General features: G+C 44.7%; 1 protein-coding gene across 1 annotated transcript in view; it reads right to left on the bottom strand.

Moving 5' to 3' along the window:
* The window catches only part of LOC140133228 (maternal DNA replication licensing factor mcm6), a 219706-nt gene that overhangs the window by 1243 nt on the left and 191349 nt on the right, over positions 1-27114 (bottom strand). The gene's annotated exons all lie outside the window — the stretch shown is intronic.

Below are 27114 nucleotides of genomic sequence, written 5' to 3'. Positions count from 1 at the left end.
AAAAACACGAAGAAACAGGACTGACTTCCTTATTTCTCAATAAAATGACACATTTTATTGGTCCCCTTGAAAAATGCTCGAGTCTCCCATTGACTTCAATTTTTCATTGAAAAAAGTTTGAATCGAGTAACGAGCACTCGAGCATTTTAGTGCTCGCTCATCTCTAGCGGTTACCATTAAATCACGGTTATCTGTGATCTATATAAAAGAAAATCGGGTAACATATATACAGTGTTCTGCTATTTTTGTTTTCATCGTCGCTCCCCATGACATCATCGGGAAGTGGCGATCAGTTGCCTCAGGTCATTGCAATGAGTACAGTGTAAAAATTTCATACACTGCAATATTACAGTTTATGGTATAAATGGTCAGAGCATCTAGGGTTAAACTACCCTAGAGGGTCTAAAAACAACAGTAAAATTCTTTTTTTTTTTTTTTTTAAAGTTGAAAAATAAAAAAAACCCCGAAAAATTAAAATCACCCCCCTAGAACTGATATATACTTAAACAGTAAAAATCAAACATGCTAGGTATTGCTGCGTCCTAAAATGCCTAAACTATTAAAATATAAAAACAGGTATACCAAGCGGTGAACTGAAAAAAGCGCACAAAATGTCCAAAATGCCACTTTTACACCATTTTACATCAAATTTTTTTTTATAAAGATTCATTGAAAGGTCGCACAGTCCTCAAAATGGTAGCAACAAAAAAAAAAAAAAAAAAAAAAAAAGAAAAGTCAGCTTAATTTGCAAAAAACGACAACACAGCTCCATACACCCACCGAAGTATGAAATAGTTATTAGCGTCAGAAGATGGCGAAATTAATTTTTGAAAATGTATTAAAACACAATAAAACCTATATAAATTTGATATTGCTGTGATCTTACTGAACCAAAGAATAAAGTAGATGTATCATTTGAAGCTCACAGTGATAGTTGGAAAAGAGCATTTGTGTGGGCTCAGTTTTTACAATTTCACCACATTTGGATTTTTTTCCAGCTTCCCAGTACATGGTATGGAACGCCACAGAAGTAAAATTTGTTACACAGAAAATAATTTCTCAGTATAAGTGGTCAGTAAAATCCCCATGTACTGTAGTGTGGCAGTATATGGTATGATCTAGGGGGTCTGGAAAAAAAAAAAAAAAAAAGAACCAAATATTCAAATAAACCCCCTCTTTAACCCCTTAGCGCTCCGCACCGTAGCTGTACTGCGCAGCTTCCCACTATTGGCGCACAGCGCAGTACAGCTACTGCGCGAGCGCATACTATTTTAGAATTGTCACCACGTCGCGAGACGTGGTGACATCGGGATGAGACTTGGGTGACAGAGGCAGGAGGAGTTCCTGTCTCCGTCACCCGACCAATCAAATCGGTCCCGCCCGCCGATCGCCGTGATTGGCCAGTCAAACCTGACTGGCCAATTACAGCGATTTTAGGCTAAAAAACGTGCTTTTAGCACTTTCTTCTTCCTCCAGCGGCACCATTTTGGTTTGGTATCGCTGGAGAGAGGAAAGAGCGTTACTGTGTGCACCAAAATACACTTTTACACTATAAATAGTGTTCTGATCCTTATCTGATCCCTATTGTTCCCTACAATTTCCCATCCCTATCTGTTTTTTCCTGTGTCCTGTGTGTTCCCTGTGTGATCGCCTTGTGTGATCCCACGTGTCTTCCGTTTTTCCCTGTCTGTCCCTTCTGAACCCAAACGCACTTTTCAGTGCGCTGTGTTAGCGTTGTTCTGCACTGGACGCACTTTTCAGTGCGCCGTGTGAATAGCGCTGCACAGAATCTTTAGCAGTCTTAGCGGTAGTTAGTTTGTCTTAGGGCAAGCTAGGTGCATTTGTAGCGCCTTTTTGCGCGGTGCACATAGGTTTTTTTTGTGTGCCATCTGTGCGGCTTGTCCGTGTAGTTTATTGCGCATGGTTTTTTGTGTGTGCCATCTGTGCGGCTTGTCCGTGTAGTTTATTGCGCATGGTTTTTTGTGTGTGCCATCTGTGCGGCTTGTCCGTGTAGTTTATTGCGTATGGTTTTTTTTGTGTGCCATCTGTGCGGCTTGTCCGTGTAGTTTATTGCGCATGGTTTTTTTTGTGTGCTATTTGTGCGGCTTGTCCGTGTAGTTTGGTGTGCAATATTTTTTTTTTTTTGTGTGCCTGCTAGACGGTTTATCCGTGTAGTTTGGTGCACATTATCTAATTTTTCTTGTTCTCTATTTTTTTTGTGTGCAATGTCTCAGAAGACGTACACCGTGTTGGAGGCATATAACATGCTTGCCTCTGACACAGAGTCAGCTAGTGGGGATGATGGTCCCTTTTACCTATCATCATCCTCCTGCTCATCTTCCAGTGACCTGGAAGGACCCCCAAGAAGGCGCCGTAGGGCGCCTGGGACTTCTGCAGGAGAAGCGCCTGGGACTTCTGCAGGAGAAGCGCCTGGGACTTCTGCAGGAGAAGCGCCTGGGACTTCTGCAGGAGAAGCGCCTGGGACTTCTGCAGGAGAAGCGCCTGGGACTTCTGCAGGAGAAGCGCCTGGGACTTCTGCAGGAGAAGCGCCTGGGACTTCTGCAGGAGAAGCGCCTGGGACTTCTGCAGGAGAAGCGCCTGGGACTTCTGCAGGAGAAGCGCCTGGGACTTCTGCAGGAGAAGCGCCTGGGACTTCTGCAGGAGAAGCGCCTGGGACTTCTGCAGGAGAAGCGCCTGGGACTTCTGCAGGAGAAGCGCCTGGGACTTCTGCAGGAGAAGCGTCTGGGGCTTCCACTGACCCCACATGGGTAGCCCCAGATAATTATACCCCTCAGGTCCCTGCCTTTTGGGCCATCCTGGCATTAACTTTGACACGACAGGGCTCAGAGCTGTAGACTTTTTTAAGTTTTTTTTTGATGAGGAGCTGCTAAATATTATTATATTTCAGACAAATCTCTACGCTGCACAACATATTGCCCAAAACCCCACGTCCTTTTATGCACAACCCTACAGGTGGACCCCTGTCACTGCAGCAGAGATGCACAAGTATTGGGGCATAATACTCCTTATGGGGATAGTAAAGAAGCCTTCAATCAGGGACTACTGGAGCACAGATATACTGTACCACACCCCCATGTTCCGCATGGCAATGAGCAGGATGCGCTTTGAAGCCATCCATAAGTTTTTGCACTACACTGACAACACACAGTGCCCACCCAGAGGTGACCCCAGTTATGATCGGTTATTTAAGGTCAGGCACATATTAGATCATTTTAGTGCCAAGTTTGCCCAGGCATATACTCCCGCCAAACATGTGAGCATAGACGAGGCCCTGGTACAATTCAAAGGGAGACTTCAATTCCGCCAGTACCTGCCCAATAAGAGGGCAAGATATGGTGTGAAAATGTATAAGCTGTGCGAAAGTTCATCAGGGTACACATACAAGTTCAGGGTATATGAAGGGAAGGACTCCACTATAGTGCCCCCAGAATGCCCCCCCTTCCTGGGTGTTACAGGGAAGATAGTGTGGGATTTAGTGCACCCACTGCTGGACCAGGGCTACCACCTCTACCTGGACAATTTCTACACCAGCACCACCCTGTTCAAGTGCCTCACTTCCAGAAATACTGCGGCATGCGGCACTGTACGCAGAAATCAGAGAGGTCTCCCTAAGTCGCTGCTTGGGCAAAAACTTAAAAGGCACGAAAGCAGGGCACTATGCAGCGACTCTGTATTGTGTGTTAAGTACAAGGACAAGAGAGAGGTCCTTGTATTAACCACAATACATGAGCACACCACCACCCCTGTCCCAGTACGAGGTGCCAGTACAGAAACCCCCAAGCCAGACTGTATTTTAGATTATAACAAATACATGGGAGGGGTGGACTTGTCTGACCAGGTGCTTCAGCCGTACAATGCCATGCGGAAGTCGAGGGTGTGGTACAAGAAGCTGGCCGTGCACATCATGCAGATGGCATTGTATAATGCTTATGTGCTGCATCGATATGCCGGCCAGAGGGGAACTTTCCTGGAATTTCAAGAGATGGTAATAAAGTACTTTCTTTTTGGAGACCAGGAAGGGGGGAGTGCTAGCACATCTGGAAGTGAGGCCCCATCACGTATTGTACCAGGGCAGCACTTTCCAGTAGTAGTTCCCCAAACAGCCAGCAAGGGAAGGTCACAAAAGAGGTGCAGGGAGTGCTCCAAAAATGGCATTCGGAAGGACACCATTCATCACTGTGAGACATTCCCAGAAAAACCAGGGTTATGTATGAAAGATTGCTTCCGAATTTATCATACATCCCTGGATTTTTAGAGTACCCTGTTGTTACCCTGACGCACAGCTTATACATCATGCCGCACCTTCCCTTCTAAGCCCTGCCATGTGCCCAGCCTGTAGATTACTGTCCCGTATGCTTTACCCGGGAAAACATGCATCATGATTTTTAGGGTGTTTGTCTCCCATGGCAGCAGCTGGGCACAAAATGACATAATAGATATTTTTTACTATGCACTATCCATTTTGCACTTTTTCAGGGGTCCACCTGTGGGGTTAAAATGCTAACTATACCCCTAGATTAATTCATGGAGGGGTGTAGTTTCCAAAATAGGGTCAGTTCTTAGGGGTTTCTACTGTACTGGCCCCTATTGGCATCTACAAATCTTTCATGATGCCAAAAAGAAAAAAAAAAAGTACAATGTCTGTGCTCCAACAAGTTATTCCCTTTTGAGCCCTGCCGTGTCACCATCCTACAGATTATTGCCTCCTATGGGGTATTGCCCTAACCGGGGTAACCCGCTGAATGATTTTTGATGTGTTTTTCCCCAGTGGCATGAGTTGGGCAAAATACTTTTGTCACTTCAATGGCATATTTGATAAATTGCAATACAATTGTTTCTCTGCACTACTCACTTTGTATTACATTTGAGCCAGCACCTTAGGGGTTAAAATGCTCATACAAGCCTACATACATTCTTTGAGGAGTGCCCTTTCCAAAATGGGTTCACTACTTGGGGGTTTCTATTGTACTGGTACCTCGGGGGTACCCCCCATTACCAATCTAGTGAAAACGAAGCTTGAAAACCTAAATTGTGCTTCTTTCTTCCTGATCCCTGCCGTGTGCCCAGCCTGTAAATTATTGGCACATGTGTGGTATTGCCGTACTCGGGACAACCCGCAGAATGATTTTTGGGGTGTTTGTCTGAAGTGGCATGGGTTGGGCACAGTATATGAGGCACTAAAATGACATTTTTGAGATAAAAACGCAATTTTTACTCTGCACCATTTACTTTGCATTCAATTTTGACCAGCGTGTCGGGGGTTAAAATGCTCACCACAACCACCGATAAATTCTTTGAGGGGTCTAGTTTCCGTAATGATATCATTTATTGGGGGTTTCTATTGCACTGGCACCTCACGGGCCCTGCCAACATGACATGGCACTCCAAATCCAAACGTGTGAAAACGGAGCTGGAAAATCAAAATTTCACTCCTTCCATTCTCATCCCTTCTGTGTGTCCATCCTGTAAATTATTGGCACATGTGTGGTATTGCCGTACTCGGGACAACCCGCAGAATGATTTTTGGGGTGTTTGTCTGAAGTGGCATGGGTTGGGCACAGTATATGAGGCACTAAAATGACATTTTTGAGATAAAAACGCAATTTTTACTCTGCACCATTTACTTTGCATTCAATTTTGACCAGCGTGTCGGGGGTTAAAATGCTCACCACAACCACCGATAAATTCTTTGAGGGGTCTAGTTTCCGAAATGGTGACATTTTGGGGGGTTTTCTATTGTACTTTTACTTCAGGGGCTCTTTAATTACACTGTGGCACCACAAAATATTTGCAGCCAAATTGGCTTTCCAAATTCCCAGTATCGCTAACTCTGTTCTGGACATCGCTGTGGCAATACCACATGTCTGGTATTGCCGTACTCGGAAGAAGCAGGGCAAGAAATTAGGAATATATATTTACCTCAAATTCCTTCTGAATGTATCCATTTTAGGGCTAAATTGGAAAGATTGAAATCCAAAATTGAAATTTCAAAATTTCCACTCCATTTTCATATGCTTCCGGAAAAATAATTAAAGGGTTAACAGACTTCAATGCTGATTTGAATAGGTTGAGATGTTAGGTTCATAAAATGGTGTTACTTGTGGGGGTATATAGTACATAAGCCTTTATAGAGCACTTCCAAACTGAATTGATCACCAAAAAGTTCGCATTTTTCAAATTTCAAGAAAATCTGAGAAGTTGCTACTAAAACTTCAAACCTTCTCACATGCATAAAAAAAATGGAAACTGAAAACAAATAATGGATATAAAAAGAAGACCAATGGCAAAAGGTTTCTATCAAAAAAAATTTGTGGTATCACTTTTTTTCTAAAAAGTATAACATTTGAAACTTTGAAAATAGTCATTTTTTTCAAATTTTTCCTAAATTTTTGAATTTTTACCCCCCAAAAAAGGAACGGATCACCAAAATGACACTACTAACATAAACTACAATGTCTCACGAGAAAACCATCTCAAAATCACACAGATATCTTAAAGCGTTGAAAAGTTATTACCACAGGAAGAGACATTGGTCAAATTTCAAAAAAAAGTTGCGAGCCTTAACCTGCAAACAGGCTGCGTCCTTAAGGGGTTAACTAGAACGAATGTAAAAACAAAACAAAATCATTGTACCCAAAGAATTACACATTTGGGCCGCACAGTGAAAGTCATAAAAACCAAGTCCACAAGAAAATGGCGCGAATGCATTTATTTACCATGTTCACTGTATTTGGAATATTTTCCCAATAGACAGCCATTTACTTTGAAAAATTTAAAAGTTAGATTTTTGGAGGTGGGGAGGGAACAATGGAAATGTAAAAACAAAAAAGGGTCTGGTCATTAAGGGATTAAAAAAGTGATTGTTACCATTAAAGAAAGCATAAGACATACACACTCTTCAAAGAAATTGGTCAGAAAAAAAAGCAGCCTGTAAAGAACGAAGAAATAAAAGCATCTTTGGGAGACAAGCACTTAGATTTACCTCAATCTTCTCAACGGAAGAAGTGGGAAAACCCAGTGCCATTGAGAAGGTTACAGAAAATCCAATTACATGAAAGAGTAATTTTCATCTTTTCCCCTCATCTTCTCAATGGCACCGCCAGGAGGAAACTACAGAATAATCATATTGTTAGGGTGGGACAAGTGCAGACCATACTTTCCTACCTAGATATGGTGGTTTACAGGAGGTGGTCTGTAATTCCTCTACCCTCCTAGCTGTGGTTATTTTCAGGAAAAAGGCTCTAGTAGAAGTTACATTTTTCAAGGGAATTTCCTCAATAGGCCCAAAGGGATGCTTTTGAAGGGCAGATAAAAGTACAGTTAAGTCCAAAGGAGGAGTTGATTAATAATCTCAACCTGAGCCCTTGATAAACCACAGACATCTGCACCTTTAACCCCTTATCGCTCTGCGCCGTACTAGTACAGCGCTGGCTCCTGCGATTAGTGCTCAGTGTAGTTCTAGTACGGAGCGAGGGCATCCGGGCTCTTCTGTGCCACCACGTCACGTGACATGGTAACATTGCGGTGGGACGCACGTGACTGAGGCAGGAGAACCTCCTGCTGATGTTACTCAACCAATCGATCAGTCCCGCCCACCAATCGCTGTGATTGGCTAGTCAATCCTGACTGGCTAATTGCAATGTTTATGGGCTTGTTTTTAGCTCCCTTCCTCCAGCGGCTCCATTTTGGTTTGGTATCGCTGGAGAGGAGCAGAGCGTTAATGTTTGCACCAAAACACTATTTTCCCATCTGATCCTTATTGTTCCCTACTAGAGATGAGCGAGCACTAAAATGCTCGGGTACTCGTTATTCGAGACGAACTTTTCCCGATGCTCGAGTGCTCGTCTCGAATAACGAGCCCCATTGAAGTCAATGGGAGACTCGAGCATTTTTCAAGGGGACCAAGGCTCTGCACAGGGAAGCTTGGCCAAACACCTGGGAACCTCAGAAAAGGATGGAAACGCCACGGAAATGGACAGGAAACAGCAGGGGCAGCATGCATGGATGCCTCTGAGGCTGCTTAATCGCACCATTATGCCAAAATTATGGGCAACAGCATGGCCATGACAGAGTGACAGAATGAAGCTAGATAGCATCTAAAACTTCCAATAATTGACCCTGACACTATAGGGGACGGCATGCAGAGGCAGCGGCAGCAGCGGCAGGCTAGAGATTGGCATGGCGACATACCCTAAATGGACTCAGGCTTCAAACCAATGGGTGGCAGAGAGGAACCAAAGGAGATGAGCAAGAAGCGCTCAAATAATATCGGTACATGATAAAAGTTTGCCAGTATATTTTGTGGATTACACAGCAGGGTGGCGACAAAGTTAACATGGAAGCCATGAAAACAACCCAAAATTCTGCCTGACACAGCTCGTTTGATAAGGGGACCATGTATGGAGGCAGTGAACTAGTAGTAGATTAAAGGTGCTGCAGTTAAAACTATGTTAGTTGGATCTTGGCATGGAGCTGGCGCTCCGCTGCCAGGCGAGCTTTCGCCAATCCAAGCCCCTGTCTCTAGGCTACTCCCCAAACAGCACTTCTAAGAACCTTTTGTATAAGATCAAGTGTAGTAGCGTTCTTATAAGTTTGGGATATGGCGGGTGAGGGGAATGTAAACAGATGCGCAAGAAGCGCATGATGCGCATGGAGCTGGCGCTCCGCTGCCAGGTGAGCTTTCGCCAATCCAAGCCCCTGTCTCTAGGCTACTCCCCAAACAGCACTTCTAAGAACCTTTTGTATAAGATCAAGTGTAGTAGCGTTCTTATAAGTTTGGGATATGGCGGGTGAGGGGAATGTAAACAGATGCGCAAGAAGCGCTGAAATAATATTGGTAAATGATAAAAGTTTGCCAGTATATTTTGTGGATTACACAGCAGGGTGGCGACAAAGTTAACAAGTTTGATGTGGAATGCCCTGTAATAGCTCTTGGGCGGTGTGCCTTTTATCGCCTAGGCTCAGCAGTTTGAGCACCGCCTGCTGTCGCTTAGCGACGGCACTGCTGCTGTGCCTAGAGCTACCGACTGATGGCGCCATGGCCACGGATGGTAATTCGGAGGAGGAGGAGGTATACTAGGCCTTTGAGACCTGGACCGAGGTAGGCCCCGCAATTCTTTGCGTCGGCAGTATATGACTAGCCCCCGGGTCAGACTCGGCCCCAGCCTGCACCAAGTTAAGTGTAGTGGCGTTCTTATAAGTTTGGGATATGGCGGGTGAGGGGAATGTAAACAGATGCGCAAAAAGCGCTGAAATAATATTGGTAAATGATAAAAGTTTGCCAGTATATTTTGTGGATAACACAGCAGGGTGGCGACAAAGTTAACAACTTTGATGTGGAATCCATGAAAACAACCCAAATTTCTGCCTGACACACCTCGTTTGATAAGGGGACGATGTATGGAGGCAGCTATATGGACGACTTTTGGAGGTAGCAATGGAGACAACGTGTGGAGGCTGCTATGGAGACAATTTAATTTGGATAGTGCCTGTATGTGGCAGTCCAAAAAAGTTTTCAAACCAGAGGAGCAGGTAGGTGGCCCTCCAGAAAAATTGAATAGATTGAGTGCCTGTATGTGGCACTCCCAAAAATTGTTTAAAACAGAGGACCGGGTCGGTGGCCCTCCAGAAAAATTAAATGCATAAAGTACTATAGCTAGAGCCAGTGGGCCCTGTCAAAAAATAGCCAGTTTCCTCTGCTTTACTCTACAAAGAGGAGGAGAAGGAGGAAAATGAGGAGGAGGAGGAGTGGATAAATTATTCAGGTTGAGCTTCCTTCACCTGGTGGAGATTGGAAATTATGAGAAATCCAGGCTTTATTCATCTTAATAAGCGTCAGCCTGTCAGCGCTGTCAGTCGACAGGCGTGTACGCTTATCGGTGATGATGCCACCAGCTGCACTGAAAACCCGCTCGGACAAGACGCTAGCGGCAGGGCAGGCAAGAACCTCCAAGGCGTACAGCGCCAGTTCGTGCCACATGTCCAGCTTTGAAACCCAGTAGTTGTAGGGAGCTGTGTGATCATTTAGGACGATGGTATGGTCACCTACGTACTCCCTCACCATCTTTCTGTAAAGATCAGCCCTACTCTGCCGAGACTGGGGACAGGTGACAGTGTCTTGCTGGGGTGACATAAAGCTGGCAAAAGCCTTGTAAAGCGTACCCTTGCCAGTGCTGGACAAGCTGCCTGCTCGCCTACTCTCCCTCGCTACTTGTCCCGCAGAACTACGCACTCTGCCGCTAGCGCTGTCAGAAGGGAAATACGGTTTCAGCTTGTGCACCAGGGCCTGCTGGTATTCATGCATTCTCACACTCCTTTCCTCTCCAGGGATGAGAGTGGAAAGATTTTGCTTGTACCGTGGGTCCAGGAGAGTGAACACCCAGTAATCGGTGCTGGAATAAATTCTTTGAACGCGAGGGTCACGGGATAGGCAGCCTAGCATGAAATCTGCCATATGCGCCAGAGTACCAACGCGTAAGAATTCACTCCCCTCACTGGCCTGACTGTCCATTTCCTCCTCCTCCAACTCCTCTTCTTCTGCCCATACACGCTGAACAGTGAAGGACTCAACAATGGTCCCCTCTTGTGTCTCGCAAACATTCTCCTCCCTCTTCCTCCTCATCCTCCTCCACCTCCACCTCCACCGATATGCGCTGAGAAACAGACCTAAGGGTGCTTTGGCTATCAACAAGGGAATCTTCTTCCCCCGTCTCTTGTGACGAGCGCAAAGCTTCCGACTTCATGCTGATCAGAGAGTTTTTCAACAGGCCAAGCAGCGGGATGGGGAGGCTGATGATGGCGGCATCGCCACTGACCATCTGTGTTGACTCCTCAAAGTTACTCAGCACCTGACAGATATCAGACATCCACGTCCACTCCTCATTGTAGACTTGAGGAAGCTGACTGACCTGACTACCAGTTCTGGTGGAAGTTGACATCTGGCAGTCTACAATCGCTCGGCGCTGCTGGTAAACTCTGGATAACATGGTCAGTGTTGAATTCCACCTCGTGGGCACGTCGCACAACAGTCGGAGAGCGGGCAGTTGGAGGCGGCGCTGTGCTGCCCTGAGAGTGGCAGCATCTGTGCTGGACTTCCTGAAATGCGCACAGATGCGGCGCACCTTCGTGAGCAAATCAGACAGATTGGGGTATGTCTTGAGGAAACGCTGAACTATCAGATTTAACACATGGGCCAGGCATGGCACATGTGTCAGTCTGCCGAGTTGCAGAGCCGCCACCAGGTTACGGCCGTTGTCACACACAACCATGCCTGGCTTCAGGTTCAGCGGTGCCAGCCACAGATCAGTCTGCGCCGTGATGCCCTGTAATAGTTCTTGGGCGGTGTGCCTTTTATCGCCTAGGCTCAGCAGTTTGAGCACTGCCTGCTGTCGCTTAGCGACGGCACTGCTGCTGTGCCTAGAGCTAGCGACTGATGGCGCCATGCCCACGGATGGTAGTTCGGTGGAGGAGGGGTGGGAGGAGGAGGAGGCATAGTAGGCCTGAAAGACCTGGACCGAGGTAGGCCCCGCAATCCTCAGCGTCGGCAGTATATGACCAGCCGCAGGGTCAGACTCGGTCCCAGCCTCCACCAAGTTAACCCAATGTGCCGTCAGCGATATATAGTGGCCCTGCCTGGCAGCACTCGTCCACGTGTCCGTGGTCAGGTGGACCTTGTCAGAAACGGCGTTGGTCAGGGCACGGATGATGTTGTCTGACACGTGCTGGTGCAGGGCTGGGACGGCACATCGGGAAAAGTAGTGGCGGCTGGGGACCGAATACCGAGGGGCGGCCGCCGCCATGAGGTTGCGAAAGGCCTCGGTCTCTACTAGCCTATAGGGCAGCATCTCCAGGCTGAGCAATCTGGAGATGTGGACATTAAGGGCTTGGGCGTGCGGGTGGGTTGCACTATATTTGCGTTTCTGCTCCAGCGTCTGGGGTATGGAGAGCTGAACGCTGATGGATGCTGTGGAGGATCGTGGAGGCGACGATGGGGTTTTTGTGCCAGGGTCCTGGGCAGGGGGCTGACTATCAGCTGAAACAGGGGAAGGAGCAGTGGTGTGCACGGCCGGAGGTGAACGGGCTTGGTGCCACTGAGTGGGGTGTTTAGCATTCATATGCCTGCGCATACTGGTGGTAGTTAAGCTAGTAGTGGTGGAACCCCTGCTGATTCTGGTTTGGCAAAGGTTGCACACCACAGTCCGTCGGTCATCCGGTGTTTCCTTAAAGAACCTCCAGACTTCTGAAAATCTAGCCCTCGCCGCGGGAGCCCTTGCCACGGGAGCTTCACTACGTGACACATTTGGCGCTGATGCACCTGCTCTGGCCCTGCCTCTCCGTCTGGCCCCACCACTGCCTCTTCCAACCTGTTCTGGTCGAGGACTCTCCTCCGTCTCAGAAGCACTGTGTTCACCCGGCCTATCAACCCAGCTTGGGTCTGTCACCTCATCATCCTCCGATCCCTCAGTCTGCTCCCCCCTCGGACTTCCTGCCCTGACAACAACTTCCCCACTGTCTGACAACCGTGTCTCCTCATCGTCGGACACCTCTTTACACACTTCTTCCACTACGTCAACAAGGTCATCATCATCCACAGACTGCGACTGGTGGAAAACCTGGGCATCGGAAAATTGCTCAGCAGCAACCGGACAAGTGGTTTGTGACTGTGGGAAGGGTCCAGAAAACAGTTCCTCAGAGTATGCCGGTTCAAATGCCAAATTTTCCTGGGAGGGGGCAGACTGGGGGGGAGGAGGCTGAGGTGCAGGAGCTGGAGGAGTGCCGATTTCGGTGACATGGGTGGACTGCGTGGAAGACTGACTGGTGGACAAATTGCTCGAAGCATTGTCGGCAATCCACGACATCACCTGTTCGCACTGTTCTGGCCTCAACAGTGCTCTACCACGAGTCCCAGTAACTTCAGACATGAACCTAGGGAGTGTAGCTCTGCGGCGTTCCCCTGCTCCCTCATAAGCAGGTGGTGTCTCACCCCGCCCAGGACCACGGCCTCTGACCCCTGCAGTAGTTGGACGCCCACGTCCCCGCCCTCATCCTCTACCCCTAACCCTCGGGTTAAACATTTTGAAAATGAGAGTTATAACTTGAATTTTTTTTTTAACTTTTTTTTTTTTTTTTTTGTGTTTTTTAGTTTTTAAAACCAAACGATGCTATCCTATTACTATGGCTATTTTCTAGCCAAGTATGAAAGCACACTGCTATGCCAGATGAGATGACGCTGAGTTATGAAAAAAATAAACGTAAAATAAAAAAGGAAATGGCAGACTGTGCCTAATTGAAATACAACCCCGGGCCCTAATAAATTTTCCCACTTCGGTCTTTGCAATGGATATGTGCGTCACTAAGCGCAAAACACAGCGGTCGCAAGTCTCACTCCAAATTGCTCACAATTTGCTAGTAGATGCACTGCAGCAAGGACAGCCACCAGCAGATCAACCAGAAATCAAATATATATAACGCTACTGTAGGCGTAAGTAAGCCGTTTGGATTCTCCTATGGCTATTTTCTAGCCAAGTATGAAAGCACACTACTATGCAAGATGAGATGACACTGAGTTATTAAAAAAATAAACGTAAAATAAAAAGAAACTGGCAGACTGTGCCTAATTGAAATCAAACCCCTAATAAATTTTCCCACTTTGGTGTTTGAGGTGGATATGTGTGTCACTAAGAGCTAAACACAACGGTAGCAAGTCCCCCTGCAAATTCCTCACAATATGGTACTAGCTGCACTACTAGTGCCAGCAAGCCCAGCCACAAGCAGATAAAAAAAAAAGTATAACGTTATTGTAGCCCTAAGAAGGGCTGTTGGGTTCTTGTTGAATCACTCCTGCCTAACACTATTCTAATAGAACACCCTAACGCTTTCCCTGACCAGCAGCAGCTCTCTCCCTAGCGGCATCCAGACACAGAATGATCCGAGCAGCGCAGGCAGGGGCTAGTCTATTCCAGGGTCACCTGATCTGGCCAGCCAACCACTGCTATCGACGTGTAAGGGTACCACGTCATGCTGGGTGGAGTGCAGAGTCTCCTGGCTTGTGATTGGCTCTGTTTCTGGCCGCCAAAAAGCAAAACGGCGGGAGCTGCCATTTTCTCGAGCGGGCGAAGTATTCATCCGAGCAACGAGCAGTTACGAGTACGCTAATGCTCGATCGTGCATCAAGCTCGGACGAGTATGTTCGCTCATCTCTATTCCCTACCGATCCCCATCTTTTTCCCCATCTGTTCCCTTGTCTTCTGTTTTTCCCCATCTCCTGTCCCTTCTGAACCTAAACACACTTTTCAGTGCGCTGTGTTAGCGTTGTTTTGCACTGGACGCACTTTTCAGTGTGCCGTGTGAATAACGCTGCACAGTATCTTTAGCAGTAGTTAGGTTGGCTTAGGGCTAGCTAGGTGCATTTGTGCAGTGCACATAGGATTTGTTTTGGTGCCGGTTCTTTTTCCGGAGTGCTGTAGGTGTACCCGTAGTTGGGTGCACTTATCTAATTTTTGTGTGTGCCATTTGTGTGGCTTGTCCGTGTGGTTTGGTGCACATTATTTCATTCTTTTTTTGGTGTGTCCCGGCTAGACGGTAGTTGGGTGCACATTTAATTTTTTCTGGTACACATTTTTTTTTTGTGTGCAATGTACACCATGTTGGAGGCATATAACGTGCTTGCCTCTGACACTTAGGTAAAAGGGGACATCATCCCCACTATCTGACTATCATCATCCAAGAGGATGACTATAGGTAAAAGGGGACATCATCCCCACTAGCTGACTCAGTGTCAGAGGCAAGCACGTTATATGCCTCCAACAAGAGCTCATCTTCCAGTGACCTGGAAGGACCCTGAGAAGGCACCGTAGGGTGCCAGGGGCTTCTGCGCCATAGGGTGCCAGGGGCTTCCACTGACCCCACATGGGTAGCCTCAGATAATTATACCCCTCAGGTCCCCGACTTTGTTGGCCAACCTGGAATTAAATTTGACTTGGCAGGGCTCAGAACTGTTGACTTTAGGGTTTTTTTTTATGAAGAGCTGTTGAATTTAATTTTAGTCCAGACCAATCTCTACGCTGCACAGCATATTGCCCAAAACCCCTCTTCATTTTATGCACAACCCTACAGGTGGACCCCTGTCACTGGATCAGAGATGGAGAAGTATTGGGGCATAATACTTCTTATGGGGATTGTAAAGAAGCCCGCAATCAGGGACTACTGGAGCACAGACATTCTCTACCACACCCAGAGGTTCCGCATGGCGATGAGCAGGATGCGCTTTGAAGCCATCCATAAGTTTTTGCACTACACTGACAACACATTGCCCACCCAGAGATCATTTATTTAAGATCAGGCCCAAATAAGATCATTTTAGTGCTGAGTTTTCCCAGGCATTTAACCCCAAACATGTGAGCATAGACTATTCCCTGGTACAATTTAAAGGGAGACTTCAATTCCGCCAGTAACTGCACAATAAGAGGGCAAGGTATGGCGTGGAGATGTATAAGCTGTGCGAAAGTCCATGAGGGTATACCTACAAGTTCAGGGTATATGAAGGGAAGGACTCCACTATAGTGCCCCCAGAATGCCCCCCTTTCTGGGTGTTACAGGGAAGATAGTGTGGGATTTGGTGCACCCACTGCTGGACCAGGGATACCACCTCTACCTGGACAGTTTCTACACCAGCACTAACTTGTTCAAGTGCCTCGCTTTCAGAAATACTGTGGCATGCGGCACTGTATGCAGAAATCAGAAAGGTCTTCTTAAGTTGCTGCTTGTCCAAAAACTTAAAAAGGCACAGTGCAGGGCACTATACAATGACTATTGTGTTTTAAGTACAAGGACAAGAGAGAGGTTCTTGTATTAGCTACAATACATGGGCGCACCACCACCCCTGTCCCAGTATGAGGTACCAGCACAGAAACCCCAAAGCTGGACTGTATTTTAGATTATAACGAGTACATGGGAGGGGTGGACTTGTCAGACCAGGTGATTCAGCCATACAACACCATGCGGAAGTCGAGGGTGTGGTATAAGACGCTGGTCGTGCACATCATGGAGATAGCACTATACAATGCTTATGTGCTACATCGATGTGCAGGCCAGAGGGGAACTTTCCTGGAATTTCAAGAGGTGGTAATAAAGTATTTTCATTTTGGAGACCAAGAAGGAGGGAGTGCCAGCACTTTCCAGGAGTAGTTCCCCAAACTGCCAAGAAGGGAAGGACACAGAGGAGGTGCAGGGTGTGCACCAAAAAAGGGATTCGGAAGGACAAAATTTATCATTGTGAGACATGCCCAGAAAAACTAGGACCATTTATGAAAGATTGCTTCCGAATTTCTCATACATCCCTGGATTTTTAGCCATGTCGTTACCCTGATATGCTATGCACAGCTTATACATCATGCCGCACCTTCCCTTCTAAGTCCTGCCATCTGCCCAGCCTGTAGATTACTGCCCTATATGAAGTATTGCTGTACCCAGGAAAACATGCATCATGATTTTTGGAGTGTTTGTCTCCCATGGCAGGAGCTAGGCACAAGATGACATAATGGATATTTTTAACTATGCACTATCCATTATGTATTTTTGGGGGTCCACATGTGGGGTTAAATTCTAACTATACCCCTAGATTAATTCATGGAGGGGGGCAGTTTACAAAATAGGGTCAGTTCTTAGGGATTTCTACTGGCATCTACAAATGCTTCATGATGCCAAAAAGAAAAAAAAAAAAAAAAAAAGAATAGTACAATGCCTGTGATCCAAATGCAAGTTATTCCCTTTTGACCCCTGCCATGTCTCCACCCTGCAGATTATTGCGACTATGGGGTATTACCCTAAACAAGGTAACCCACAGAAGTTGCTACTAAAACTTGAAACCTTCTCACATCCTAAAACAGAAAAAAGGAGAGCGCATGCGCGCGGGCTTTATGGCGGACGCTGCTCACTGAGCTCCGCAGCCTCCGATAGCCCGCGGCGTACAAGAGCCATCAGAAGCGCTGAACAGACACCGGAGGCGCCCATACTGGGGTAGGAACAGCACGGGCACACGGGCCTGGGGGAGGCAGAAAGAAGGATCAAGGAGCCGGGACAGTACCTCCGACTCCAGCACGGGAAGAGTCACAGCGTGCCCGCCGAAGCGGGAAGACAGGGCAGCCGCAGCCTCCACAGTGTGATGCAGACCAGGCAGCCTCGGCACATCAGGAGGAGGAACAACTAGCAGGGACCGGAGGAACCCCGGACCCTCAAGGTATTTTGAGTACCCCAGAATTATTCATAGCCTCCCCGGCCTCCACAACCTCCTCACTGGACCAGGCAATGGCAACAGCCATTTTTAGTCAGCAGTCCTCAGAAGCCGTGGGGGACAGTCAGCAGGCCTCAGCAGGCATGCAAGCTAATTTATATTCTGCAGACAGCGTGCTACTGGCTCATTTCTCACATATGCTACAAAGTGAACTTGCAAAAGCCTGTGTGCAAATAACTTCTGATCTTAAAGGGGATTTTCAGTCCATTGGATCCAGAATAGAGGCAATTGAAAGTAAAGTTGATGAAACTGGAACAAAAGGTGAACCAGAATAGCGATCGTATCACTGATATATATGCCCAATTGGAAGAAGCACAACTTAAAATAGAGGATCTTGAAAATAGATCTAGAAGGGGCAATTTTCGTATTAGGGGAGTCCCCGAAACCTACACAGATTCATCCAAGGTGGTCCAGGATTTATTTCAACTGCTAATTCCGGACTTAACGGACTCTTATTACGAAGTAGACAGAGCGCACAGAGCTCTGACAGCGCCAAGGGCAGATGGCCTCCCAAGAGACATTGTAGTGAAACCCCACTTTCTCAATAAAAGAAAAAGTAATGCTTGCAGCTCGAGATGTAGAATCTCTACAGTTGTATGACTCGGATATTCAAGTCTTTTCTGATATAGCACCGCACACTATCCAGAGGCGCAGATCACTTAAACCTCTGTTGAGGGTACTACAAGAAAAAGATGTGAAATATAGATGGGCATTCCCTTTTCGTTTGATCTTCCACCACCAAAATAAGTCCTATGGCTTCGCCACCTTCCCGGAAGGAGAATCCCTTTTAACAAACTTGGGCCTACTTGTGAAAGACCATCAGAAGTAATCTTCACCTTTGTCGATCGACAAAGAATCTGACCCACCTCTTCAACAGCTATGGCGGCCGAGGGCCAAGAAGAAGTGACAGTATATTATGATAAATTAGTTAAACTACTCAGTATTTAACGTGTTTTTTTTCCAAACAGGTGGTTCTGTATTGTATCAGGAAGAACCGGTAATGTTTCCGGTATTGTTTTATGGAAATAGTAATGTTTAAAATAACTTAGAGAGGTTACTACCCTACCCTTGGGGAAACAAGGGCTTTAACTTTAAGTCAAATTGATGTGTTATTTGGTGTTGAATAGAAATTTCTGCCACTGGGCATCAGAGGGTCGCATGCTCTATCTTAAGATGTCAGAAGGGACTCTAAGCTTTAAGCTGGTTCTGGGCTTTGATTCCCCTGACCTCAAAAAGTTCCAGATTTTTATTCGAAATTAAACTAATAGCCTGAAAGGGCATTTATTATTAGCAAATGCTAGCAGTGTTTGTCTTTTTCCTTTCCCTTGTTCCTTTTCTTCCTACCTCTCCCCACTACCCACAAATAGAGGGTCCCTGAGATATCTGGTTCAGCTTTATCCACCTTGAGAGGAAATGGTTAGAGAGTTATTTACTATTCATCAGATCCAAAATACATTGCGGCTAATTATCCTTTTACGTTTTTAGCATTGGCCAAGGAAAAAAAAGAGGAGTGGGAATCTTCATGTCAAAAACGGTGCCCTTTACCCATATAACGATAGCAGACTCTGAAGGTCGATATATATTGGTTGCAGGTACCATTCATGAGCAAAAGGTATCCTTTCTTAACTATTATGCCCCTAACGTAGATCAAGTGCGATTTTTCCGGGACATGTTTCAAAAACTGTAGGCTCACCTACAGGGAGCCGTGTTTGTGGGAGGAGACTCTAATTTGGCATTAGACGAAGTCCTGGATAGATCTACTCCTAGGTCTACATTTCGGGCTCCCTCTCAGCATAGCACTGACTTTGCCACCCTACTACATTCTTACAATTTAATAGACTCATGGAGATCTAGCCACCCAAACGAGCGTGACAATACGTACTTCTCGGCATCCCATGGTACCTATTCTAGAATAGACCATCTATTTCTTGGTCCTCATCTAACTCCTAAAATTAGAAAGGCAAACATCTCCCCCACAGCATGTTCTGACCACGACCCGGTGGTAGTATCAATGGACCCTATTTGGTTTAGATCTCCCCCTTTTATATGGCGGTTGAATGAATACATGTTGACTGATCCCTCCATGAGTGCTGAGTTAACAGAAGTGGTTAATACATACTTTAATGGAAAAGCAACAGACGAGACGTCCCGGGTGTCCTTTTGGGAATCTCATAAAATAGTAGTTCGAGGGAAACTAAGAGATGACTGCGAGATTTAAAAAACAAAAAGATGCCCTATTGAGAGAAAAAGAAAAAACGTATATAGATTTAATTCAAAGAAGTAAAGCGGACCCTAATACGGATATTAATAAGGAAATAGAAATAGCAAGAACTGAACTGAACCTTTGTCTTACTGCTTCAGCGGAAAGGAGCCTGAGATGGTCTCAATTTCATTTCTTTTCTCAAGGTAATAAACCAGGGACGCTCTTGGCCAGAAACCTTAACCCTATACCTCGAACATATACAGTATCGAGCCTACGCCTTGCGTCGGGAGAAATGTCCCAGCTTCCAAAAATAGTGAAAACAGAATTTGCAAAAGTTTTACTTTAAACTTTATGATAAAAGTAGAAAATGTGATGTCCTCAAAGCTGAGGAAATGTTTAGAAGTATCTTGATCCCTTCCTTGTCAGAAGCCCATAGGAATAAAAAAGATACCCCGATCACATCGCAGGAAGTGGAAGACGCAATCAAACTCAGGCCCAGATGGATTCTCGGGGTTGTATTTCAAAAAAATTGGGACAATTCTGAACCCTCACATGGGGAGATACTATAATCAATTGTTTGAAGGCCGGCTGCCGTTGCCAGAATCTTTACAAGCGACAATTTCTGTAATACGCAAACCCGACAGGGATCATTCCTTATGCCCAAATTTTAGACCCATATCATTAATTAATGTTGGTATCAAAATACTGACAAAGATTATGGCCACCAGGATTAATTCATTTATAGCACATTATATTCATTTAGACCAAGTGGGCTTTATCCCTGGGAGGCAGACTGGCGATCAAACACGTAGAATAGTCGATCTTATATCCTTGGAAAAATAATACCATGTGCCTTTCACTGGATCTACATAAGGCCTTTGATTCTATAGATTGGGACTACTTACAGTTTACGCTAGGAAAATGGGGGTTTGGCGATAAGTTTTTAGGTTTACTTGATGTCCTATATTCCTCTCCATCCGCAAGGGTCAATGTGGCGGGATATCTTTCATCTCCTTTCCCGATATTGAGAGGTACACGGCAGGGATGCCCCTTATCCCCCATACTCTTTATTCTTGCAATAGAACCTCTAGCTCTCTTGATTAGATCAAATGGGGATGTGAAGGGGATAGTGGTTGATGGTGTGTCACATAAATGTGCGCTCTTCGCAGACTATATCCTGTTGACGTTATCTTCGCCACTCACCTCTCTTCCTAACTTATTTCAGATACTAAATAAGTTCTCGGATATGTCAGGTTTGAAAGTCAATCATGATAAATCTATGGCTCTAAATATTTCTGTTCCCCCTCCAATAGCTAAATTTTTGCAGACAAATTTCAAGTTTCAATTGAGATTTGATAAGCTTCCATATTTAGGCATGTTTTTGACCACTTCAATTGATACTTTATTTTCAGCCAACTTTAAGCCACTGTTCCATATGTTGAGAAGAGACATGAATAGGTGGGCAAATTTGAATCTTTCATGGCTAGGTCGTATTTCAGCCATAAAGATGACTCTTACCGAAAATGCTTTACTGTTTTCAGATGGTCCCGATAGATATACCTATTGCTAGTCTAAAAGCATTACAAAGAGATATAAACAAGTTTATATGGGGACCAAGGAGAAGTAGAATATCGGCAAACACATTCTATACCTCCAAGACACAAGGAGGTCTAGGGGCAGTTAACATAATGAAATATTATTATGCGTCTAGATTATCTTCCTTGGTGACCTTACACAAGAAAGAAAGTTTACCTCACTGGACACAAATTGAACAGTCCGCTTGCCCGCAGTTGTTAAAAGATGCCTTACCTTGGCTGAGACCCAAGGAGAGACCTTTGATCATGAGCCCACTCCTCTCTTCTATGCTATCACTATGGGATAGAGTCAAACGTAGTTTTAGATTACAATCACCTCACAGCCCGGCTGCTAGATTATTAAATAACCCTAGATTTATCCCCGACCAACAACCCCGTCAATTCAAATGGTGGACGGATAAAGGTTTATATCGCATAGGGGACTTTTATGATAGACTAGGCCTTAGATCCCTGGAGTATTACAAGTCTAACTGACTTGCCAGAAATAGAAGTGTTTAGGTATCAACCGATACATCACTTCCTTCTGAAGCTGAAAGACTCATGTCCTGATATCACAATACACACGGTGTTTGAAGGTCTATGTTTGTCAAAAGCTGGAACTCTTCATACCCTTTCTGCCATCTATCAAATTCTTAATAACCAATCTGAGAAATTGGGATATATGTTAGCATGGGAAAAAGACTTAAATGTGACTTTTTCTCTAAGAGAGTGGCAAGACATGGCGGAAAACACGGCATTTCTATCAATATGACATTAGTAGAAGCTAACTATAAAGTACTACTCCACTGGTATATGGTCCCAGCTCGTATAGCGCAAGCAGTTCCTACCTATTCTCCATTGTGTTTTAGAGGCTGTGGTAGTAGGGGTACTCACTTTCATATATGGTGGGAATGCCCCAAAATTCTGAGATATTGGAGGAGACTTTATAATATGTTATATTCTATTACAATGATAAATCTGACATTATCCCCTAGCCAAGCATTATTGAATGAAAAAATGCCGGGAATTCCAGCTTCGGCAAGGAGGCTTATATCATTTTTTTTCTAGCAGTGAAAATTGCAATTGCTACCTCTTGGAAGAAAACCATGGTCCCCATGGACTTGATTAAACACAAACTACTGTGGACAATGGTAAATGAGAAGCTTTATTGTTCAGTACAAGACACAATGACATTATTTAATGAAACATGGCAGATGTGGATTGCATACCAATCAAGAGTTTGACCCCAATAAGGATATCTCTGTTCTCGATAGGACCCCCCTTCCCTCCCCACTTTCCCTAGTGTTCTCTCCCCTTCCCTTCTGTCTTATAATGAAAATAGCTGTTTACATAGAGTTATAATGGATCCAGCAGGTCTTTATGTTTTTACATGGCAACCTTGTGGAGGAAAAAAGAAAAAAAAGACGGGGTTGAATAGTGAGACGCGCTACATCCAAAGTGATATTAATAGTTTTATTGGAAATATGACTACACGATTCAACACCGTAATGGCGTCTTCAACAGGTCAAACGCTGCAGGCGGTCCTGCCGTTTCTGTGGCAGGATCTATGCTGCCTAGGTGTCCGAACTGCGGTGTTCAGTGCAGCAGGGAGAAGGCTGCATGCTGTCACTGGCGCGGGATGAACAGATTGATGACCTCCTGCAGTGTTTGACCTGATGAAGACGCCATTACAGTGTTGAAACGCGTAGTCATATTTCCAATAAAACGATTAATATCACTTTGGATGTAGCGCGTCTCACTATTCAACCGAGTCTTTTTTTCTTTTTTCCTCGCACACTTTATCTGGATCCATATTCCAGCTCCGGGGCCTGACGCTGCAACTCCAACCCAATACCCCCCTCCCCTATTTTTGTGCACACATCATTTGGCATCTGGCTCTAAACAAATCCCCCACAATTTTTCTTCCTCCTCACTACATGGCAACCTTGTCAGACTAGCTGTGGTGTGACTATTGAAATGTACAATGTTTGCATAAGATATCCCCCTCCCCTTCCTTTTTTAGTTTCTGTACCCCTTCCAGAAATATATGAAATTTTTTCACATTTTTCCTAGCTTACTGAATTTTTGCCCCCCCCCCCCCAAAAGAAACTGATCACCGAAATGACACTACTAACAAACTACAATGTCTAACGAGAAAACAGTCTCAAAATCACAGGGATATCATAAAGGACTGAGCCTTAACTTATAAACAGGCTGTGTCCTTAAGGGGCTCAAGTGGTGTTCTTTATGCCGCTGTCCAGGCCCCTCTAGAACTCTATTAATCCCAATATTGTGATAATTCTGGATTTCTTTCATTTTCTTTACCCAAGAAAGGCACTTCTGGTATATATCTTGGATGTCACTTTTCCCCTGCTTGACAGTAGTGCAAAGATGACAAAGCCTTTCCCACTTTTATAGTTTCCATTAATATTCAAGCCGTCAACTGTAGCTGATGAAGGGATGTATGGAGAATCAGATCCTATTAAAGAAGATTCAGCACCTCTAGAAAGATTCCAATATTCTCTTTCTGACATGATGAGCAGAAGGGAAATGCAAGATTTTCTCAACCAGAATGGGGTTATTAGGATCATAGAGGTTTTCATCTGAAGTATCTTCAGAAGAGTCTTTGGGATAAGCGAAAAAAGTGGAAAGAAAGTAAATAAGGTGCAGAGCTGAAATAGAATGGATATTTAATTCATCCCATCAAAAAATACCTTGTATAGTTTGGAACTCCTGGTACCTCCTTGTTTGTTCAGATCGGCCACCATTGTAGGATTGTTTGTCAATATATAAAAAAGGTTTGTGTTGTATCGGAGGTCTGAAGAACTTCATGGCCTCCCACATGGCTGATAGGTCTCTTGATTCAGAGATGATCCCAAATATTCTGTTTGAAAGTAGATTTGTTTTCATTGGTTGTTATAAAATTATAATCTGGTCTTCAATGAATCCCTTAAATTTTTCTTTTGAAACAACCAATTTAGTGACACTTTTCATGATCTGGTATGAAGACTGTGGTTCACTGAATAATGCAACCCAAAGAAGCTGGAATGAATGGGAATAATAGTATGTAGTATGCATCTTCCAGATCAACCATAATGTGTGCATTTTGACTCTGAAGCAGTCTTTATAGTCTCAATCTTGAATCTCTCATATATGAGAAAAAAGTTTCACTACTTTAGATTTATAATTGCAAAGCAAGAGCCATTTGGTTTACTCACTAGAAACATGGGGGAGTAGAACCCCATCTGTTGGTGATCCTGAGGTACCTGAATTAGCATGTTCTTGTTGAATAGTGATAGAATTTCTTCTTCCAGAAACAGTTCTTGATGTAGATGTAAAATACAAAAAATTATCTGTTGGGGGAGCAGACTTGCACTCTAGTCGATACCACTGGAGCTCCTCCAAGGACCCACGAGAAAGATGGTTTCTGGTTTCTAAAATGTAGCTTTCTGAGGTAATCTTTTTCTTGGAAACTTTCTCCAAAATATAACAGTTCTGAACAGAATAATCTAATCTCCTTAATAGGGAACAGCAGTTTATTCCTAGAACCTATGTCTCCAGACCAAGTCATCATCCAAACACACCTTACTCTGTTTGATATGGCAAAATATTTGATCACACATCTGCAGCGGAGTAAGCAACATAGTCCATAGCCCTTTCAAAAATTAAGGAAGCCAAAATCTCTTCTTTAGGGGATACTGAATATATTGTGTTCTTCCAATTGTACAGCTAGGTGCATGAATATGCAATACTAGGTCTGAACATGACTGTAGTCTCCCAGGATCTCCAGAAATGCATGCAACTGTGGTTCTAACCACTCTTAAGACATCATGAGGCTTTGTGTCTGACACGAAGCCTCATATATCCTGTTCCCAGCTACATCCCTCTATCTCCTGTCTCCCCCCCTCGCTTGGAATCCTGGTAGGCTTGGTGTCTAAACTCCCTTGCACTGAAAGGAGCTGGTTCCTAGGACAGGGAAAAAAAACCCCCAGAGGTATGGAAGGGGAGGGAAGCTTTTTTAAGGTTGGATCAGAGGGATTAAATAATTTCTCCCTGCATCCTGTAGTGCGATCATACCATGACTTCTGTAATGCATGACAACTGGGGCGTAGTGAAGGCCCCTAGGTCTTAAGAAATGTGTTTTATTTTAGGGAAGCAAAGCAAATTCTGAACTTATCAAACAGAGCCCCGTAGGTGGATACATTAAATAAAAACACTGGGGAAGAATATCTTCACGTTAGCAATACAGGATGAGGAACACCATAAATTACATTAAAAAATTTTTTTTAAAAATCAGCCCTTCCCCTAGTTTATTAATTTTATAAACCTGAGTAAAAAAAATTTAACTGAACTAGCAAAAGACAAGCCTTTATGTGACGGAGTTGACTGAACGTTTTGTGGGGGATTTGGCCTAGTAGAGTCTGACGTAGCTGATATTTGTGGCGCAATTTAAGACTGACACCAAAGCACAGTCCAAAACCGGTCTCGTCTGCATTTATTCAAGTAGCAGGTATTAAACAAAACCATTGACATACAGGAATCACACAAACAAAATCCTACTCATCTGAGTGCTAGCTACAGAGTTCCCCTAACTCACCATTAAAACGTAACGTCACCTGCAAGGACATCACTGTTCCAGGCATGGAAGTCAGAGCTGTAGTGCGCTCTGCCAGACTTTTTTCAGAGAGAACTCAGTCATCTCTGCTCAGCAGCTTCATGCAGCCTGATTAGGCTGCTTCCACCACTTGTGTCCAAGGTGCTGAACACCACAAAACCTGACCTCGCCTAACAGGGAGGTGGAATGGTCCCGCCCCACTACCAGCATGAAAATCCATTCCAACCTTTGACATAATAGCACATCATCGGCTGCGGGTGCATGGAGAGGGCTCATGGGCTGAGCTCTCTCCATAGCCGGTAAGTCTTTTCTGCATATCACAGCAAAGACTTACAACGGCGCCAGCAAAGCCGCCTATAGCTTCAAAACGTTGGAGATCGTTGCTCCCTGTGACGTAATGGGAGAGTAGCGATTGGTTGCCAGATCTTCTGAAGAGCCGAGTGTCTGGACTTAACCCATTCAATACTTTGTGCTAATTGCACATTGTAATGTATGAGGATGATAGCAGTAATATGGCAGTATATGGTAGGATCAATCAGACAATCAAGGGTAAGTACCCTAGTAAAAATTAAAAAAAAATATATAAAAAAGTTCAATAAAAAGTAATCAGAAGGTCATACAGCCCTAAAAATGGTAGCATTGAAAACTTCATCAAAAAGTCACAAAATGTCAGCACCCACAGCTCCATACACCAAAGTATGAAAAAGTTGTTAGCGCCAGAAATGGCATAATCTAAAAGAAAATTTTGTACAGGTTTTAATTTTTTAAATGTATTAAAACTATACAAATTTGGTATGCCCATGATCGAATCGACCGAAAGAATAAAAGGTAGACCTCTCATTTGGGATGCACAGTGAAAGCTGTAAAAACCAAGCCCACAAGAAAATGGCGCAAATGCATTTTTTTTCACCAATTTCACTGCATTTATAATTTTTTCCCAGTACACAGCATGTAAGGATAAATACCGTCACTATAAAGAGCAATTTGTTACACAGAAAACAAGCCGTTACAGAGCTCTTTATGTGTAATTAAGAGTAAAGTTCAAGTTCGCGCAGCTTTGTGAAACCCCTAAGGGAGAGGGTGCAAGGCCCGCCAAGGTCCTGGCTTGGTCCTTGCGCAGATACAAATTGGAAAAAGTGAGCAGCACTACTAAGGTGGAATTCAAAAGTTGGTGATCTTTATTGAGGCAAGTGGCTACGTTTCGGTCTTATTCAAGGCTTGAAAAAACCTTGCCACTTTTTTTTTTTCTTTTTTTTTTGATTGTGTGGAGTGAGAAATGGAAAAAAAAAAAACTTGTTCAAGCCATACTTCCCGGATTTACAGTGTTTCACAGTTTTTAAAAAGGTTGCAGAATTTTAAACACGTAGGTGGACAAAAATAACAGAACTGCTGCAACATCTTGGCTGAAAAA

This window comes from Engystomops pustulosus, chromosome 5 (assembly GCF_040894005.1).
Source record: "Engystomops pustulosus chromosome 5, aEngPut4.maternal, whole genome shotgun sequence".
NCBI lineage: Eukaryota > Metazoa > Chordata > Amphibia > Anura > Leptodactylidae > Engystomops > Engystomops pustulosus.
This window is presented reverse-complemented; position numbering and strand designations above follow the sequence as displayed.